General features: G+C 45.9%; 1 long non-coding RNA gene across 1 annotated transcript in view; it reads left to right on the top strand.

Annotated features, from left to right (window-relative positions):
- LOC139279909 (uncharacterized) overlaps positions 1 to 15276 on the top strand; it is a 31074-nt gene extending 15798 nt beyond the window's left edge. The window contains exon 2 of the long non-coding RNA XR_011596547.1: positions 14753 to 15276. This is a non-coding gene — a long non-coding RNA (uncharacterized lncRNA). The remainder of the gene's footprint in view (positions 1 to 14752) is intronic.
- Positions 15277 to 17485: the final 2209 nt, after the last annotated feature.

Raw genomic sequence — 17485 nt, 5'->3', positions numbered from 1 at the left:
CTTCGACAGCACCATTCCCATGAGCTCTACCATCTTGGAGGTCAAGAGCAGCAGGTGCATGGGAGCACCATCACCTCCAAGTTCCCCTCCCAGTCACATACCACCTGACTTGGAAACATATCGGCCGTTCCTTCATCGTCGCTGCATCAAAATCCTGGAACTCCCTCCCTAACAGCACTGTGGGAGTACCTTCACCACACGGACTGCAGCGGTTCAAGAAGGTGGCTTACCACCACCTTCTTAAGGGCAATAAAGGGTGGGTAATAAATACTGGCCTTGCTAACGACACCCACATCCCATGAATGAATAAGGAAAAGAAAACTGAAATTTCTATTGTAATTATATTTTGGCCATTTTTTGATCATAAAGATGAAGGTTTGCTTTACAATGACATCATCATCATCATAGGCAGTCCCTTGAAATCAAAGATTCTCTCCCACAGAAAGTTGTTGAGGCCAGTTCGTTCGATATATTCAAGAAGGAGTTAGATGTAGCCCTTACAGCTAAAGGGATCAAGAGGTATGGCGAGAACGCAGGAAAGGGGTACTAAAGTTGCATGATCAGCCATGATCATATTGAATGGCGGTGCAGGCTTACTCCTGCACCTATTTTATATGTTTCTATGTTTCTATGCTTCCACTCTAAAAGTGAGTTCACAGGTGACTGAACAGTCCAATATGGGAATTACAGTCTCTGTCACAGGTGGGACAGACAATGGTTAAAGGAAAGGTTGGATGGGGAGCCTAGTTTGCTGCATGCTCCTTCCGCTGCCTGTGCTTGTTTTCAGCATGCTCTCGGCGACGAGACTCAAGGTGCTCAGCGCCCTCCCGCATGCTTTTCCTCCACTTAGGGCGGTCTTGGACCAGGGACTCCCAGGTGTCGGTGGGGATTACATTTTATTAAGGAGGCTTTGAGGGTGTCCTTGAAACGTTTCCTCTGCCCACCTGGAGCTCGCTTGCCATGTAGGAGTTCCGAGTAGAGACAAGGGGATAAATGACAACTATTTATTTGGCTGCTACTAACACGGAATGCAAACAAAGAGAAATAGAGTACATTGTTACATTGAAGATGGAAACTACTGATGGGTGAAATATTTTAGCCTTTTTCTGAATCAATCCAAATTTACTTATGGCTGGCACAATTTAGATGCAGCTGGCTCTTTGAGGAAGTCACATCCATCCAAGAATAGCTGCCTAATCTCGCACTAGCCCAGCCAAACCTGCGAAAAGAATCAGCTAGATTTCCCGATTTTTCCAGTGATAAAAGGCTCAGCAGAAAAAGCCCTGGATTTAAGCAACTTTCTAAGAGATAAAGAAACAGCTGTGGGGCTGGATCTTGAGCTACACAGTTTACTCAGACTTATGATTAGTGCATGTTTCCAATCTGTCGGAGATATGGGACCGTATTCAGAATCCATTAAAAGCGACCCACTCCTGTGGGCTTCCTACAGACCAATCTCCTCAGTGAATGATAAATCCAGTCTTCACAAGACTGTTGACCGATTGCATTTCCTTCTGTTAAGGTAGTGGGCATGGAATGTAAAAAGTCTCACTGTGCAGATAACATGCTTCACTGTAGCTTGGGACACCATTATCTACCGTTCTAACATCTCAGACTGCATAGAAATTGTTGAGGTTAGAATATAAAATGAATCTCACCAGAATTCAGAGCGAGGGGTCACTATAACTACCAAGCTGTCCCAGGATCTTTATAACACACAGAGAGCGCATCTTACTAATCAACCTCCCAATCTCGCACTATGAAAAAATCAGCCCCAAACTATGCATCATGCCCAAATACCTCCAATTATCATTGCCCGCTAACCAACATCTAGTCTTGGCTGAGCTACAATTTCCCATCACGAAACATTGTAAACTCCGTACCCTTGCCCCATATTCCATCCCCTTCCCTGGCCACTATCTCAAGGCCGAACCAGATTGTTCGCAACCTTGGTATCCAAAGCAACCCCAAGCTGAGCTTGCAACACTATATCCTCTCCATCACAAAGACCACCTATTTTAAACTCCATAACACCGCTTTTGCTCTGCCCTTACCTCAGCCCATCTGTTGCTGATACTCTGATCCATGCCTTTGTTACCTCCAGACTTGGCTATTCTAACGCTCTCCCGGACAACCACTCATGTTCCACCCTCCATAAACATCAGTCATCCTAAACTCTGTTGTCCATATCTTTCTTGGTACCAAGTCCTGCTCACCCATCACCCCAGTTCTCATCTACCTACATTGGTTCCCAGTCTCCTAACATCTCAGATGTAAAATTCTCATCTTTAAAATTCCTTCATGGCTTCCCCCTCTCTATCTCTATTACCTCCTCCAGTCATACAACCCCTCCCAACTTCTGCTCCAACTCTAGCCTCTTGTGCACCCCCCTCCTTTCACCTCACCTTCAGCTAATTAGAATCTCAAATTCTCTCTCTCTACCTGCTTCACCACTCCACCTCTCTCTCCTTTAATAGCTCTTCAAAACCCACTTCTCTTGTTATGTATGCAACCCTATGCAACGAGTATCATACGCCACCAGAGGGCGTACCTGTTGGAGTCCCAAGGGATCCCAGCATCCCTTGGGAGCACTGTATATAAGCAGGCCTCCCATGCTATACCAACACTCTGGAGTTGGAATAAAGGAGCTAAGGTCACACTTACTCACGTCTACAGTACTCAGTTACATTACTTTATTATGAGCATAACAACTGGTGATGAGATAACGAACCATCACGCGAAAATGCAGAGAACTGTTGGCGAATTTCTCAGAAGGGGGCGATTGGGAGCCCTTCGTGGAGTGACTCGACCAATATTTTGTGGCCTATGAGCTGGAAAGGGATGAGAACGCTGCCAAACGAAGGGCGATTCTCTTCACCATCTGCGGGGCAACAACCTATGGCCTCATGAAGAATCTTCTTGTTCCGGTGAAACCAACAACCAAATCATATGAAGAACTATTGAACACTGGTCCGGGAGTACCTAAATCCGAAGGAGAGCGTTCTGATCTCAAGGTATCGATTTTACACATGTCAACGGTCTGAAGGCCAGGAAGTGGCGAGCTACGTCGCCGAACTAAGGCGCCTTGCAGGACATTGCGAATTCGATGGATTTCTGGACCAAATGCTAAGAGACTTCTTTGTGCTTGGCATTGGCCATGAGGTTATCCTTCGCAAACTATTCACTGTTGAAACACTGAACCTGAGCAAAGCCATAACAGTATCCCAAGCATTTATGTCCACCAGCGATAACACCAAACAAATTTTGCAGCATAATGAAGGTTTCGGCAAGTACTGTACACAAAGTAACATCGTTTTCAGGCAGGAATGCATATGGCAGAACGTACACACTTGCAGCTGCACGACCTCAGATGACCCAGAGTCCGCCATCAAACGTTAATGCGAGGCAGTTAACACCTTGTTGGCACTGCGGAGGTGATCATCGAGCCCATCAATACCGCTTCAAATACTATGTGTGCAAAGGCTGTGGAACAGTGGGACACCTCCGAATGTGCAGACGAGCTGCAAACCCTGCAAATCACCACGTTGCAGAGGAAGATCAATCCATGGCAGATCAAACTGAACTCGAGACTCGAACCAAAGAGGCAGAAGTGTACGGGGTACACACCTTCACCACAAACTGTCCACCGATCATGTTAAAAGTCGAACTGGATGCAATTCCAGTATCCATGGAACTGGACATGGGTGCGAGTCAATCATGAGCAAAAAGGCCTTTGACAGGCTGTGGTGCAACAAGGCACACAGGCCCAAGCTTAGCCCCATTCATACCAAGCTGAGAACTTACACCAAAGAGCTGATCCCTGCAATTGGCAGTGCAGCAGTAAAAGTCTCCAATGATGGAGTGGTGCACGAACTACCACTATGGATTGTACCAGGAGATGGCCCCACGCTGTTCGGCAAAAGCTGCCTGGGGAAAATCCGCTGGAACTGGGATGACATCCGAGCGCTTTCGTCCGTTAATGACGCCTCGTTTTCCCAGGTTCTGAGCAGGTTTCTGTCGTTGTTTGAGTCAAGCATCGTAAGTTTCTTGGGGGCGAAGGTGCAGATCCACTTGGTTCCCAGTACACGACCCATTCACCACAAGGCACGGGCGGTGCCATATATGATGCGAGAGAAAGTGGAGATCGAGCTGGACAGGCTGCAGCGAGAAGGCATCATCGCGCTGGTGGAGTTCAACGAGTGGGCCAGTCCGATTGTTCCGGTCCTCAAGGGCGATGGCACGGCCAGAATTTGTGGGGACTATAAAGTAATGATTAACCGTTTTTCGCTGCAGGACCAGCACCCAGTACCCAAGGCAGACGACATATTTGCAACCGTGGCAGGAGGAAAGACGTTCACCAAGTTGGACCTGACCTCGGCCTACATGACGCAGGACTGGTGGAATCTCCGAAAGGCCTCACCTGCATCAACAGTACAAAGATCTCCATCTACATTAGATGCCCGTTTGGGATTCGATCGTCCGCGGCTATTTTTCAAAGGAACATGGAGAGCCTGCTAGTCAGTTCCGCGCACCGTGGTTTTCCAGGACGATATATTGATCACAGGTTGGGACACTATTGAACACGTAAAGAACCTGAAAGGGGTTCTAAGTCAGCTAGGTCACGTGGAACTCAGGTTTAAATGCTCGAAGTGTATTTTCCTGGCACCAGTGGTCGAGTTCTTAGGGAGAAGAATCGCAGCAGATGGCATCAGACCCACCGACGTCAAGACAGAGGCCATCAAGAACGCACTGAGACCACAGAACGTGACGGAGCTGCGGTCATTCCTGGGACTCCTCAATTATTTTGGTAATTTCCTACCCTGATTAAGCACCTTGCGAGAACCCCTTAATCTACATATAGATTGGGCTAACCAAACTGGTAGCAATACCGTGGAGGAGGATTTCCTGGAGTATATAAAGGATGGTTTTCCAGACCAATAAGTCGAGGAGCCAACTAGAGAGCTGGCCATCCTAGACTGGATGGATGTTGCGTAATGAGAGAGGATTAATTAGCAATCTTGTTGTGCGAGGCCTGTTGGGGAAGATTGACCATAATATGGTAGAATTCTTCATGAAGATGGAGAGTGACACAGTTAATTTAGAGACTAGGATCCTGAACTTAAAGAAAGGTAACTTCGATGATATGAGACGTGAATTGGCTAGGATAGACTGGCGAATGATACTTAAAGAGTTGACGGTGGATAGGCAATGGCAGACATTTAAAGATCACATGGATGAACTTCAACGATTGTACATCCCTGTCTGGTGTAAAAATAAAACGGGAAAGGTGGCTCAACCGTGGCTTACAAGAGAAATTAGGGATAGTGTTAAATCCAAGGAAGAGGCATATAAATTAGCCAGAAAAAGCAGCAAACCTGAGGACTGGGAGAAATTTAGAATTTAGCAGAGGAAGATAAAGGGTTTAATTAGGAGGGGGAAAATAGTGTGTGAGAGGAAGCTTGAAGGGAACATAAAAACTGACTGCAAAAGCTTCCATCGATATGTGAAGAGAAAAAGATTAGTGAAGACAAATGTAGGTCCCTTGCAGTCAGAATCAGGTGAATTTATAATGCGGAACAATGAAATGGCAGACCAATTGAACAAATATTTTGGTTCTGTCTTCACGAAGGAAGACGCAAATAACCTTCCGGAAACACTAGGGGACCAAGAGTCAAGCGAGAAGGAGGAACTGAAGGAAATCCTTATTAATCAGGAAATTATGTTAGGGAAATTGATGGGATTGAAGGCCGATAAATCCCCAAAGTCTGATAGTCTGCATCCCAGAGTACTTCAGGAAGTGGCCCTAGAAATAGAGGATGCATTGGTGGTAATTTTCCAACATTCTCTAGACTCTGGAACAGTTCCTATAGATTGCAGGGTAGCTAATGTAACCCCACTTTTTAAAAAAGGAGGGAGAGAGAAAACAGGAAATTATAGACCGTTTAGCCTGACATCGGTAGTGGGGAAGATGTTGGAATCAATTATTAAAGATGTAATAGCAGTGCATTTGGAAAGCAGTGACAGGATCGGTCCAAGTCAGCATTGATTTATGAAAGGGAAATCATGCTTGACAAATCTTCTAGAATTTTTTGAGGATGTAACTAGTTGAGTGACAAGGGAGAACCAGTGGATATGGTGTATATGGACTTTCAAAAGGCTTTTGACAAGGTCCCGCACAAGAGATTAGTGTGCAAAACTAAAGCACATGGTATTGGGGTTAATGTACTGACATGGATAGAGAACTGGTTGGCAGACAGGAAGCAAAGAGTAGGAATAAACGGGTCCTTTTCAGAATGGCAGGCAGTGACTAGTGGGGTACCACAGGGTTCAGTGCTGGGACCCCAGTTATTTACAATATACATAATGATTTGGATGAAGGAATTGAATGTAATATCTCCAAATTTGCAGATGACACTAAGCTGGGTGGCAGTGTGAGTTGTGAGGAAGAAGCTAAGAGGTTGCAGGGTGCCTTGGACAGGTTAGGTGAATGGACAAATGCATGGCAGAAGGAGTATAATGTAGATAAATGTAAGGTTATCCACTTTGGTGGCAAAAATAGAAAGGCACAATATTATCTGAATGGTGACAGATTAGGAAAAGGGGAGGTGCAACGAGACCTGGGTAATTGAAAGTTGGCATGCAGGTACAGCAGGGGTGATGAAGGCAAATGGCAAGGGGATTTGAGTATAGGAGTAGGGAGGTCTTTCTGTAGATGTACAGGGCCTTGGTGAGGCCACACCTTGAATATTGTGTACAGTTTTGATCCCCTAATCTGAGGAAGGACATTCTTGCTATTGAGGGAGTGCAGCAAAGGTTCACCAGACTGATTCCCGGGAAGGCATGACTGACATATGAAGAAAGACTGGATCTACTGGCTTATATTCACTGGAATTTAGAAGAATGAGAGAGGATCTCATAGAAACATATAAAATTCTGACCGGATTGTACAGGTTAGATGCAGGAAGAATGTTCCCGAGGTTGGGGAAGTCCAGAACTAGGGGTCACAGTCTAAGGATAAGGAGTAAGTCATTTAGGACCGAGATGAGGAGAAACTTCTTAACTCAGAGAATTGTGAACCTGTGGAATGCTCTACCACAGAAAGTTGTTGAGGCCAGTTCGTTAGATATATTCAAAAGGGAGTTAGATGTGTCCCTTATTGCTAAAGGGATCAAGGGATATGGAGAGAAAGCAGGAATGGCATACTGAAGTTGCATGATCAGCCATGATCATATTGAATGGTGGTGCAGGCTCGAGGGGCCGAATGGCCTACGCCTGCACCTATTTTCTATGTTTCTATGTGTTGCTATGCAATGGAGATGACTGGGTATGGGGGAAATCACAAGAGGCTGCTTTTGAGAAAGCCAGAAATCTGTTATGTTCCAACAAACTGCTTGTTCTGTATAACCCATGTAAACATTTAGTGCTGGCTTGCGATGCGTCTTTGTACAGGGTCGGATGTGTATTACAACAAGCAAATGAATCGGGAACATTGCAACCAGTTGCCTATGCATCCAGGAGTTTGTCTAAGGCCGGAAGGGCCTACAGCATGATAAAAAAGAAGCTCTGGCATGCATTTACAGGGTGAAAAAAATGCACCATTATCTGTTTGGTCTTAAGTTTGAGTTAGAAACTGACCACAAGCCGTTCATATCACTATTCTCAGAGAGCAAAGGGTTTAATACCAATGCCTCTGCTTGCATCCAAAGATGGGTGCTCACGCTGTCTGCATATAACTATGTAATCCGCCACAGACAAGGCACAGCAAACTGTGCTGATGCTCTCAATCGGCTATCATTGCCCACCACCGGGGTGGAAATGGCACAGCCTGCAAACTTGCTCTTGGTGATGGATGCATTTGAAAATGAAAAGTCACCCGTTACGGCCTGCCAGAAAAGAACCTGCACCAGCCAGGATCCTTTACTGTCCCTTGGAAAAAACTGTCGTCCATGGGAGCTGGTCCAGCATCTCAGCGGAGATGCATGAAGAGATCAAGCCGTTCCACCTGCGCAAAGACGAAATGTCCATACAGGCGGGACTGTCTTTTGTGGGGCAATCGCGTGGTTTTGCCTAAGAAAGACAGGGAAATATTCATACGCGACCTACACAGTACCCAACCAGGCATAGTAATGATGAAAGCTATAGCCAGATCCCATGTGTAGTGGCCCGGCATCGACTCAGATTTGGAGTCTTGCATACACCAATGCAACACTTGCTCTCAACTGAGCAATGCACCCAGGGAGGCACCGCTGAGTTTGTGAACATGGCCCTCCAAACTGTGGTCTCGGATCCACGTTGACTTTGCTGGCAGTTTCTAGGCAAAATATTTTTGGTTGTTGTGAATGCTTATTCAAAATGGATTGAGTGTGTAATAATGTCTGTAAGCACGTCCACTGTCACCATCGAAAGCCTACAAGCCATGTTCGCCACGCATGGCCTGCCTGATGTCCTTGTCAGTGACAGTGGGCCGTGCTTCACCAGCACTGAATTCAAGGAATTCATGACCCGCAATGGGATCAAACACGTCACATCTGCCCTGTTCAAGCCCGCATCCAACGGCCAGGCAGAACGGGCAGTCCAAACCATCAAGCAAAGCTTGAAACACTTATCGGAAGGCTCCCTGCAGACCCGCCTGTCCCGAATCCTGCTCAGCTACCACACCAGACCCCACTCACTCACCGGGGTTCCCCCAGCCGAGCTGCTCATGAAAAGGGCGCTCAAAACAAGGCTCTCTCTTGTCCACCCTAATCTCCATGATCACATCGAGGACAGGCGGCGTCAACAAAGCATGTACCATGATCGCGCAAACTTGTCACACGATATTGAAGCCAATGACCCTGTATTTGTACTCAACTATGGACATGGTCCCAAATGGCTTGCTGGCATTGTCATAGCCAAAGAAGGGAGTAGGGTGTTTCAGGTCAAACTCGCAAATGGACTAACTTGCAGAAAGCATTTGGACCAAACTAAACTGCGATTCACAGCCACGAGCAACCTGAAGATGACACCAACAACTTCGGCCCTCCTACACACACACAAGTGGCAACCGACATCACGGTTGACCACGAAGCTGAACTCACCATCCCCAGCAGCCCAGCAAGGCCAGCTGCCCAGCTGCACAACAGCCAAGCGAACAACCAACCAACTCACCTACACCTGCATTAGTACCAAGATAATCGACGAGGGAGCGAAAGGCCCCAGATCATCTCATCCTGTAAATAAGTGTACTATTGACTTTGGGAGGGAGTGATATATATGCAACCCTATGTAACCAGTATCATACCACCACCAGATCCCAGCATCCCTTGGGAGCACTGTATATAAGCAGGTCTCCCATGCTGTACCAACACTCTGGAGTTAGAATAAAGGAGCTAAGGTCACACTTACTCACGTCTACAGTAGTCAGTTACATTACTTTATTATGAACATAACATCGCTGACTAAACTTTTGGCCTGCCTTCCTAATAGCTTTATCTTTGGCTCAGTGTCCATTTATTTTGATTATGCCTCTGAAAAGCACAGTGGGACATTTTTCTGAGGTAAAGGCATATATATATGTTGTTATATTATTTATCGACCTCAACAAATGAATCATCAAATTCCACCAAAACTTCCAAAAAATAGAATTAGCTTTCAAGGAGGGCAGAGGCTATTACAAAGGACCAAATTTAACCAAACTCTGGTTTAGAGATTGTTTTAGAACCTGTTCACAATTTCACAAGAAATAGTGAGCAGAGAAATCCTCGCAGACACATTTATAATGTCACTATACATAATGACTAAATAAATTCTCACTCCAATGCGAGGTGCCAGACAGGTATTAAATTAAACCCAGACAGATGAGAGAAGCTGGATCTATATTTACAGACAAAGGCAATGTGTCACTGAAAGCTGTTGAAGGCAAATGCAAATGTGAGGAAGGACTTTATGTTGCTGGAAGTCAAATGAGTTGTTGCAGAAATTGGATGTGATGACAGACTCCACTGTAATTCAAGGGGAAGTGTACCCAGCGGAATTATCACAGAATCGCAAGCATTGCGAAAGGAGATAGTCAGACAAATATATGACAAAGAAGGACAGGGAAAGAGCAGCTAGCCCAGTGAGCATGTCCGATCCTGTTGTCTCATACATTGGAACAGCAACAGGCCATTCAATCCCTCGGGCCTGCTCCACCATTCAATTAGATTGTGGCTGGTCTGCATCAAGTTCCACTTCAGAGACTTGAGCACAAAAGTCCAGGCTGACACTCCAGGGCAGTGCTGAGGAAGTGCAGCATTGTCGGAGGTGCCGTCTTTCGGATGAGACATTAACCGAGACCCCGTCTGTTCTCTCAAGTGGATGTAAAAGATCCCATAACACTATTTCGAAGAAGAGCCGGGGGAGTTATCCCAGATGTCCTGGCCAATATTATCCCTCAATCAACATCATTAAAATGGATTGGCCTAGAAATTGGGCTCCTTAAGACCACCTGTTACTGGCAGATTCCTGATAAAAAATGGCAGCCATCACTGGGGCAGTATGCTTAAAGCGGCGATAAGTCGCAAACCAATTTCACAAAGTGGCTAAACGCAGGCGTTACCGCCCCCCCCCCCCCCCTCCCCTCCCCTAATCTGCATAAGCAAATATGTTGTCCAGGACACTTAACCAATATGGCATGCGGCACACTTCTGGTGCAGACTGAGGCCCCACATGACATTTGTGCCCTGTTGCCCAAAAAACTGGCGCTGCACTATCGAATCTCTTGGCCTTTGTCTGAAAGCATTGTTTTATTGGTTTGCGACATATATTCTTGGGGCCGAAATCGGCCACTGCTCGAAACGAGTCGCATCTACCGCTCTTGAAATGTTCCGGTCGCCCCAATGCATGGGACGCCAAACCAGAGAAATTCAGCACATTGCGCTTTTTTTCGGAGTGGGGCAGAAGTAGCAACATCGTGGGGGCGGGGCAGAGTGGCCGACTCTGCAAGCCATCAGCGCCGTGCTGATGACCGTCATCGCGCTGGCGTGTCACAACGTCCCTCTCCTTCAGTTAAAGGGCTGCTGACAACTCTGCAGCAAACACTGGGCCACCAGGGAGGGTTTTGGCTGGGCCAGCGGCCTGGCACCCAAGAGGGGGTGTCAACAAGCAGCCTGGCCAAATTCCGCGACCATAATTGTCAGCCCCATCTGGCAGTTGTCCGACAAAAAAAGCTCTGGAGTCACGGGCACTGCCACCACCCTGTAAGGGCGACTGTGTCACCCAGCCACAGAAAGGGCAATGACAGCAAAAGCCGTCGGGGCCACCGACGGGCGACAATGCTCCCGCAAGGCAATTTTCCAAAGAGGCAATTTCCCGCAGGTCAATATCGGGAAGGGGTGGGCGCCGGTTGGTATGGGGTCAGCGCGTGCACACTGCGGCGGGAAAACAGGCAGAGCGGTCACGGACATTGCTCCAAAACTGAGGAAGGGCAATTTATAAAATGGCAGCTGCTCCACGGAGACTCGGTGGCCAATCCATATCGACCCTTGCCTGCCGCTTTCAGGCGGGCATGGGCCTTAGGAAAAGGGGCTATTTCGGCCCCTACTGTTTTATTAAACACATAAACTAGCATTAGCACTCAGATTTTCAGATTAATCAAGTAACTATTTCATTATAAAAAGGGTCAGTGAATTGTGACTTTGTGTTTCTACAATCCAACAGTGACTATACTTCATTGACTGTAAATCTCTTTGGGATATCCTACGGTCATGAATGGTACAATATAACTGCAAGGTCTTTCTCTCTTTCTCTCTCTATTTCTGTATTATTAATAGAAATATGTAAAATGTGAATTCTGTTCGCCTGTCTGTCCTTTATCTACTGAACAATGTAGAGCCAAAAGGAAGATTCCATGGATGCTGGGAGAAAACAATCACTTTCACTGTCACTCTTTCACTCTCATTCTCACTCTCATTCTCACTCTTTCACTCTCACTCTCGCTCTTTCACTCTCGCTCTTTCACTCTCGCTCTTTCACTCTCGCTCTTTCACTCTCGCTCGTTCACTCTCGCTCGTTCACTCTCGCTCTTTCACTCTCTCGCTCTTTCACTCTCTCGCTCTTTCACTCTCTCGCTCTTTCACTCTCACCCTTTCACTCTCACTCTCAATCGTTCACTCTCACCCTTTCACTCTCACTCTCACTCTTTCACTCTCACTCTCGCTCTCATCTTTCACTCTCGCTCTTTCACTCTCGCTCTTTCACTCTCGCTCTTTCACTCTCGCTCTTTCACTCTCACTCGCTCTTTCACTCTCACTCTCGCTCTTTCACTCTCACTCCCGCTCTTTCACTCTCACTCTCGCTCTTTCACTCTCACTCTCGCTCTTTCACTCTCACTCTCGCTCTTTCACTCTCACTCTCACTCTCACTCTCACTCTCACTCTCGTTCTTTAACTCACACTGTCCCAGCTTCAGCCGTGCAGAGAGAGCGAGAAATTTAAGGACTAAAGGATGGGAGATGTGCAGAGGGAAAAAAATATTCTATCGATTGGAAACACCACATAACATCTAAGACTGTAACGCCCCTCAAGCCTGCTCCACCATTCAATAAGTCTATGTCTGATCTTTGACCTCAACTCCACTTTCCTGCCCAATCCCCATATCCCTTGATTCCCTTAGTGTCCAACAATCTATCGATCTCAGCCTTAAATATACTCAAATATTGAGCATCCACAGCCCTCTGGAGTCAAGAATTCCAAAGATTCACAACCCTCTGAGTGAAGAACTTTCTCCTCATCTCAGTCCAAAGTGGTTGACCCCTTATGCTGAGACTGTGATCCCTGGTTCTAGACCATCCAGCCAGGGGAAACATCCTCCTTGCACCTACCCTGTCTACCCCCTCAGAATCTTATATGTTTCAATGAGATCACCTCCACTTCTTCTAAACTATAGAGAATATAGTCCCATTCTACTCAATATTTCCTCATAGGATAACCCTCTCATCCCAGGAATCAATCTAGTGAACCTTTGTTGCACCGACTCCAAGGAAAGTAGATCCTTCCTTGGGGATGGGGATCAAAAATGTGCACAGTATTCCAGGTGTGGTCTCACCAAAGCCCTGTATAATTGTAGGAAGACTTCCTTACTCTTGTATTTCAACCCCCTTGCAATAAAGTCTAACATTCCATTTGCCTTCCTATTTGTTTGCTGTACCTGCATGCTAACTCTCTGTGTTTCGTGTACAAGGACACCCAAATTGCTCTGAACACAAATATTTAATAGTTTCTCACCATTTAAAAAATATTGGGCGGGGGTGGGGGCGGGTAATTGCATAGCACCCCATTTGGGGGCAGTAACAGCCGCGTGGCGGGATTTCCTGCGCCAGGCACAGAAGTCCCGCCCCACTCACGATATGGGGTTACCACCCCCGAGAGCAAGTGGATCGCAAAATAACACACTCCACTTGCTCTGTGGGGCGCAAATGGGGTGGAAGGTGTTCGAGAGGGGTGCAGCACCACATGTTGGGATGCATAGCACTGCCGCATAGAAAGGGCCCTCCCCTTAATAAACGGGGAGGGCCAAGCTGCCAACTCTGTGGGTCCCTACCTGGACCACCAGGGGGAGAGGTGCCATGGTATCAATCACATGTTAGACTCAAGCGGAGTGCCTGGCTGCAAGATCATGGCATGGACCCTGTGATCCACCGTGCAACGAGACGTCCCCTCCCCTTTAACGAGCGCCCAGTGAGTGGCCTACAGCCCGGTTCGCGCCCGCTGAAGCTGTCGCTGGCATCTCCCAGTGCAGCTTCAGGGGCACGCCCAAATTTTTACTCCGGGGAGAAAACGGGTTGCTGGGCACGGTGATGATGTCGTCATTGCCGGCTCACTTGAGTGCAGCGCTTGATTACCGCCATGGAATTTAGCAGGAGTCGTTAGCGGCACCGCGCCCGGTGAAAAGTCGTTTGGCCAGTTTGTTAAATATATTCAAAAGGGAGTTCGATATGGCCCTTATGGCCAAAGGGATCAAGGGGTATGGCGAGAAAGCAGGAAAGGGGTACTGAGGTTGAATGATCAGCCATGATCTTATTGAATGGCGATGCAGGCTCGAAGGGCCGAATGGCCTACTTTTGCACCTAATTTCTATGTTTCTATGCCCCCTAAGGGCGCTAACGGCCCGAATTCCTCCCCCAATCTGTTTTGCTGAATAACCTCACATTTCCCCACATTATGGGATAGACTTTCCATTAGTTTTGCATCGCTACCGCCCACTTAACGTTCATTTTAATGCTGGGATGAGGCATGCCGCCTAGATATCGCCCATTTCGCAAAAAAATGGGAACTAACGGCCATTTATCGCTCACTTATCGTCCAGCGTTACTTTCGGCATTTAGTTAACGCCGAGAATTACTAATACCACACGCCCATTTTTTTTTTGCCGTAACGGTCAGAATAGCGGAAACTAACGCCCATAATATCGCCGAGTGCTACTTTTGGCATCTCACCTACATATCGGCGAAAATATTGCTTGCCGAAAAAAACGCTGAAAGAAAGTTGCTTTCACCTGACCTTAACCCAGCGTTATGGACGCCATTTTGTAAATCGGAGGACTTTTCATATAGAAGGCTGCTGCAACTTCTGGGGAGTTTTGATGTACTCTGGAGTTATTTTAAGCTGATTTGAAAATCTGAACAAACGTCTTATCATACTGTGGATGAATTTAAATTATTTTAGGTGTTTTAGTATGTAAATTTATTGTTTGTGAACAATAGGTATAATATTGATTGTTATTATTTTGGGGCCAGAATTTCTCAGCCTGTCTTGATGACCACACACATGCTGCAGACTAGAGATGGTAGAAGGTATATTCAAGAGCATTATGTGCCCAATCAAAGAGATGGCAGTCAGAGGAGGAGGACGAGAACTTACACCCCACACACTTGGAGAGAAGCAGTCTTACCTGAACTTGTCCGATAACATCTGCCTTAGGAGACTGTGCTTCTGGAAAGAGGTCATCGGTGAGATATGCCAGCAGACCGCAGGAAAGGGCCGTGGTGGCTACATAGCTGCAAGACTCTTACGTCAGCAGCTCGTAAATGAGCACTTTGCTTGAAATAACGTTGGTGGTATTTACAAAGCGGCAAGACTGCTGTGTCTGCAGCTTATAAATGAATGGTGTGCATTACCTTGCTGACAGTTAAAGTTAAAGTTGATTCAAGTTATGTTTAATTATCCCCTTTCATGTTAAGGAATCACCAGTATTTAACGTTACAGCTATCTGAGAAAATGCGCAACAATGTTATGTTAAATAAAACATTTTTAATGATAACATTTGTAATTATTCATTATTAAAAGTCAAAAAAACACCCTACCCCACCCCCACCCCACCCTCTGCTCTCTCTCTCTCTTCTGTTCTGCGCATGTATTGATTAATCCTGACCTCCTGAAACGTGAGAAAAGACCATTGCTATGGCGCTGCTATGGATGCCGACATTTTATGACAGAAGAAAAAAAAAATAGCGCTAATGCCCATTTCACGTCGCTCCCGCTAACGCCCATTTTATAAAGTGGAAACTAGGGGGTTTGAAAATGGGCGATAATCCGGTGATCTCAAAACCCATAATAATCGTCAACGCTGGAAATAACGCCCATTTTTGGGTGATCTGCACAATAATGGAAAGGCTAGCCCAATAGAAAAATTAGAGCACATGTCAATACCACTGGAAGTCTCAAAGTGCTTTACAGCCAATGAAGTACTTTTAGAGTGTAGTCACTGTTGTAATGTGGGAAACGCAACAGCCAACTTGCGCACAGCAAATTTCCACAAACAGCAATATGATAATGACCAGATAATCTGTTTTTGTTATGTTGATTGAGGTTTAATAATTGGCCAGGACACTGGGGCTAACTCCCCTGCTCTTCTTCAAAATACTGTCATGGAGTCTTACATATATCTGAGAGGGCAGACTTGGTTTAACATCTCATCCAAAAGAATATGAGAACATAAGAAATAGGAGCAGGAGTAGACCATTTGGCCCCTCGAGCCTGCTCCACCATTAATAAGATTATGGCTGATCTGATCATGGACTCAGCTCCACTTCCCTGCCCGCTCCCCATAACCCTCTATTCCCTTATCACTCAAAAATCTGTCTATCTCCACCTTAAATATATTCAATGACCCAGCCTCCACAGCTCTCTAGGGCAGATTTACAACCCTCAGAGAAAAAATTCCTCCTCATCTGTGTTAAATGGGCTGCCCCTTATTCTAATAACTATGTTATTTAGTTTTAGTTTCCCCTATGAGTGGAAATATCCTCTCTGCCTCCATCTTGTTGAGCCCCCTCATTATCTTATAAGTTTCGATAAGATCACCTCTCATTCTTCTGAACTCCAATGAGTATAGGCCCAACTTACTTAACCTATCTTCATAAGTCAACCCCCTCATCTCCAGAATCAACCTAGTGAACGTTTTCTGATCAGCCTCCAATGCAAGTATATCCTTCCTTAAATACGGAGTCCCAAACTGTACGCAGTACTCCAGTTGTGGCCTCACCAATACCCTGTACAGTTGTAGCAGGACTTCTCTGCTTTTATACTCTATTCCCCTTGCAATAAAGGCCAACATTCCATTTGCCTTCCTGATTACATGCTGTACCTGCATACTAACTTCTTGTGTTTCATGCACAAGGACCCCAAGGTCCCTCTATACTGCAATTTTTCTCCATTTAAATTATAATTTGCTTTTCTATTTTTTCTGCCAAAGTGGATAACCTCACATTTTCCCACATTATACTCCATTTGCCAAATGTTTACTTAGCCTGTCTATATCCCTTTGCAGATTTTTTTGTGTCCTCCTCACAATTTGCTTTCCCATCCATCTTCGTATCATCAGCAAACTTGGCTACATTACACTCTGTGCCTTCATCCAAGTCATTAATATAGATTGTAAATAGTTGAGGACCCAGCACCGATCCCTGCGGCACCCCACTAGTTAGCGTTTGTCAACCGGAAAATGATCCATTTATCCCGACTCTCTGTTTTCTGTTAGTTAGCCAATCCTCTACATGCTAATATATTACCCCCAACCCAGTGAACTTTTATCTTGTGCAGTAACCTTTTATGTGGCACCTATTCAAATGCCTTCTGCAAATCCAAATAGACCACATCTATTGGTTCCCCCTAATCCACCCTGCACGTTACATCCTCAAAGCACTCCAGAAAATTTATCAAACATGATTTCCCTTTCATAAAACCATGCTGACTCTACTTGATTGAATTATGCTTTTCCAAATGTCTCGCTACTGCTTCGTTAATAATGGACTCCAGCATTTTCCCAATGACAGATGTTAGGCTAACTGGTCTATAGTTTCCTGATTTTTGTTTGCCTCCTTTTTTAAATAGGGACGTTACTTTTGTGGTTTGCCCATCCGCTGGGACTGCCCCAGAATCCAGTGAATTTTGGTAGATTACAACCAATGCATCCACTATCTCTATATAAAAGACCGCATCTCTAGCAATGCAGCACTCCCTCAGCACTG

Source organism: Pristiophorus japonicus, chromosome 14, assembly GCF_044704955.1.
Source record: "Pristiophorus japonicus isolate sPriJap1 chromosome 14, sPriJap1.hap1, whole genome shotgun sequence".
Classification (NCBI taxonomy): domain Eukaryota; kingdom Metazoa; phylum Chordata; class Chondrichthyes; family Pristiophoridae; genus Pristiophorus; species Pristiophorus japonicus.
Note: the sequence above shows the minus strand (reverse complement) of the source record. Positions and strands in the feature narration are given on the sequence as shown.